General features: G+C 61.7%; 2 protein-coding genes across 3 annotated transcripts in view; both read left to right on the top strand.

The window, feature by feature from the left end:
• LOC125701471 (protein MANBAL-like) overlaps positions 1 to 3,584 on the top strand; it is a 181,947-nt gene that overhangs the window by 25,991 nt on the left and 152,372 nt on the right. Inside the window, exon 1 of one of the 2 annotated variants that reach the window (XM_048963570.1) lies at positions 1,682 to 1,699. The exons of the other annotated variant lie outside the window; for it this stretch is intronic. The gene's annotated coding sequence lies outside the window, so the exon portion shown is untranslated. Of the gene's footprint in view, positions 1 to 1,681; positions 1,700 to 3,584 lie in introns of those variants that run through there. 2 annotated transcript variants of the gene reach the window in all.
• ITCH (itchy E3 ubiquitin protein ligase) overlaps positions 1 to 3,584 on the top strand; it is a 232,467-nt gene that overhangs the window by 195,889 nt on the left and 32,994 nt on the right. The gene's annotated exons all lie outside the window — the stretch shown is intronic.

The following is a 3,584-nucleotide window of genomic DNA, read 5'->3' as shown; positions in this document are numbered from 1 at the left end:
GGCCTTTCAGCCAAAGCGTAACTGCTAGCGGAGCGTGTGAGCATCAGCTTGCTCTGTGAGGAGTGAGAGAAACAAAAGGAGAGGAAGCAGCGCGCGAGGAAGAAAGGTGTCCCTGCACTCAGCCCCTTGAGCTTGTCCCTCCAGCTTGCCTGGTGGCTTTTCCAGCCTTCTGTAGCACTGACTGTTCCTGCTTGCCCTGGGAAGGCCAGCTGCAGCTGCGGGCAGCCGTGGCCTGCACGTCAGGCTCCTGTTGAGCCGCGAGGAGTTCAAGTGCGGGTGGGCTGGTGTGAAGAGCAGCGCTGGGAGTGGGGCAGGAGGAGAGGGCAGCAGGAGGGCTGCAGGTGAGCGCGCCTCGGGCCCAGAGCTCAGGCGTGAGCCGGGAGGGCAGCGAGCCGTGCTGCGCTGCTTCAGCTGCAATGGCTTCGAGCGCGTCATGGGTAGCGGCGCGTGTGGAGCGTCTGGGTGCTGCGAGGGCACCTTGCTGAGCCGGAGCCCGAGAGAGGGGAGGAGAGGAGAGCAGAGGCTGCACGTCAAGAGTGTCTGCCTGCCATTTTGGATTGGCGCGTCGGCGTCTTCCTCCTTCCACGAAGGAGCCTGCACGGTGCACTGGGTCCAGCGTGCTACACGGCACTGCCTTCTGCTGCCTGCCTGCCTGCCTGCCCGCCTGCGTGCTGCACTGCTGGAGAGGAAAGAGCGGACTGTGGGGCTGCGTGCAGCCAAGGAGCTGGCTGCAAAGGAGGGAAACGGAGTGTTTAGGAGCGGTTAGTGGGTGTTAGGTTTGGGTGTGGATGCAGCGGGGGCTGAGTCAGCTCCATCAGCTCCTCGGGGCTGGGGCCGAGCCCGGTGCGTGGGGCTGCGCTGCGGGCAGGAGGGCTGCGGGGCTGGGGCAGTGGTGTGGGTGCAGCACATGGGGCCGTGAGAGGGCGTGCAGCAGGGAGGGCGTTGGGCCCGAGCCGCGCTCGTGTTTGTCGCAGCACAGGGGCTGCAGGGGATGGCAGGAGCGCAGAGCAGAGCGGGGAGAGCCGGGCTGTATGAAGGCCAGGGCATGAAATCTTCCCTTGGCAGCTACGGAGCTGCTGAGCTTTTCCGCCAAGTCTTCAGACTGTGGGGTGATAAGGCTCCGCAGCAAAGGCAGCCGGGCCCTCCTGATACTTGGGGCTTAGGAAAGGGCAAAACAAATCAGTGTCTTTGAAGAGCACAAAGCAGTGGAGCACAAAGCAGTGAAGCACAGCACAAGCCATTTATTGCCTGCGTAGGTGATCTTCTCCAGGCATGTCCATTGGAGATGTGCAGACTGAGTGTGGACAGAAAGCAAACGGAAGGGAGGGGAGGGGAGAGGAGGGGAAGCAAGTAAGAAATGAAAGGAAAGAAAAAGGGAAATGTGAAGGGGAAGAGAGAAAAAGGAAAGGAAGAGAAAAGAGAAGCAAGGCAAAGAAAAGAAAGGCAAAGGAAAGCCAAAGGGGGAAAAGGGAAAAGGCAGAAAAGGAGAAAAAGACAAGTTGCATGCCGCCGGCGCCACCCGAGGGGAATCCGGCAGCGGACCCCCCCAGCTGCCGCTCCCCCTCCTCCAGGCCCCAGGCCGCCCCCAGGCCGCCCTCAGCAACGTGACGCCGCAGGCGGTTGGTAGGGCCGGGGCAGGAAGTGCTTCGTGCCGGCGGAGAGCACTTCCGGGGCAGCGCGGCATGGCGGCGCCGGGCCGGTGAGCGGGGCCGGGAGGAGCGGGCTGTGTGCTGGGAGCGGGGTCGGGCCTGGGTGCGGGGGCATGGAGGGGCGCTCGGGGGAGGAGCTGGCGGTGCTGCCGGCACGCAGAGGCGATGCGTGCGGCGCCGGCGAGTGGTGCGGGGTCGGGGGGCAGCTTCCTCTCAGGGAAGGCCGTGCGAGTGCGGAGCTGTGTTGGTGTTTGGGGTGTGTGAAGGAGGAGGCCCCGTAGGGCCTAGTTGTCGCCAGCAAAGCCCGGGCGGGCAGTGGAGCAAGGCGCGTGGGTGCTGTGTTGGCCGGAGGGTGCGGAGCTGGAAGAAGGTTTGTGAAGATGTGCTTCGTCGGGACGTCCCTTGTCGGGACGAGCCAGGGCTGCAGTTGCGTGTGATTGTGTTTGTTGCGTGGGAGAAGTGCTGCCTTAGTAGAGTGGGGGGGAGGGAGAGGGAGATTGTAAGACTGCCATCAGTCAGGAGCACGGCACTTTTCTGCCTGCTTGGCTCATGCTGTTGTGCGGGTCCCCGCGAAGCATCGGTGAGCCAGGGTGGCCCCGTGTGTGTGTGCCAGCATTGTGCGCGGATGTGGAATGGAGTCAGAGTGATTGTAATGAAAATGCAGCTGGCGGTATTGATTGTAGGGAATGGTTGAATCCCCAGCCGTGAGGCGCAAGAAGAGGCGCTGGATGCTAAGGTGGAAAGCGGAGCTTGTGTGTGCCAGGAGGCAGGCGTAGTCAGGTGCGCTTTGGAGCCTGCTGTTGTTGGCGCTGGGCTCGGGAGGCCCCTGAACATGGCGCTGTGTGCTGCGTGTCCCAGCCGCAAAAGATTCCCGTGTGGAAGAAGGGAGAGGATGAAGGAGGCCGAGGGCCCTTTTCTCAGGGCCAGCTCCTGTGTGGCCTCTTGCTTTCCGGAGAGAAGGGCTGCCCGCTGGGCACAGGGAGCGCCTTCTAGCTGGCGTCCGGTGCCCTGTCCTGCAGCCCCCTCCTCATGCTATGTGGAACGCCATTGCCAGCAGTGCGGCTGCCATTTTAGAACCTTCGCCGCATCACAGCCGTCACCTTGGTCACCGCTGCCCCGGCCAACGCACTCGCTCTGAGAGCTCTGACAGCCATGGCTGGAGCGAAGAGAGCGAGGGGCGATTCTTGCCCTATTTTAAATGGGAAGAGGGAGCTTGGCTTCCCAGAGGCGAAGAGGAGGAGGGGGGCCGCCCTTAAGATCAAGCGGAGGAGAGGGCAGCGATTCCGTTTCCGTCGCGCCTGGACCAGCGCTGTGACCACCTCCGTGGAGCCCATGGAGGTGGATCCACCTCTGGATGAGCCCATGGAGGTGGATCCACCTCCAGATGAGCCCATGGAGGTGGATCCGCCTGCGGCACAGCTGGCCTGGCACCACACCACCGTGCCAGGCCCCGCATCGGCGCCGTCCCACCGCCGCTGGTCCAGGCGCTCGGCTCCCTACCCGCTGCGCGGCCCCCGCCCCCAGCATTAGCTGGGTGGCATGAGTTTCCATCAGCTCCTCCTCCGAGCCTCCTGGGGAGCCAAGTTCTCCTCTTCCCATTTAAATGCTGCAGGAGTTACAGTTTAGTTCTTGTTGTTGTTGTTGATTTTAGTGGTTAGTGTTAGTGTTAGGAGTAGGTTATTGTTCGTATGTTAGAGTTAGGCATAGGTTACTCGTAGTCTTTTAGTGTTAGGCATAGGTTCCTGTTCTTATGTTAGAGTTAGGCATAGGTTACTTGTAGTCTTTTAGTGTTAGGCATAGGTTCCTGTTCATACTTGTCAGTTAGGGGTAGATTGCTGGTGTCGAGTGGCAGTGAGCAGCGCTCACTCGGTAAGCACACGCCTGATTGATCATCGGAAGACATGAGTGCGAGTGCCGTGAGCACGGAGGCCCGAT

This window comes from Lagopus muta, chromosome 16 (genome assembly GCF_023343835.1).
Source record: "Lagopus muta isolate bLagMut1 chromosome 16, bLagMut1 primary, whole genome shotgun sequence".
Taxonomy (NCBI): Eukaryota; Metazoa; Chordata; class Aves; order Galliformes; family Phasianidae; genus Lagopus; species Lagopus muta.
This window is presented reverse-complemented; position numbering and strand designations above follow the sequence as displayed.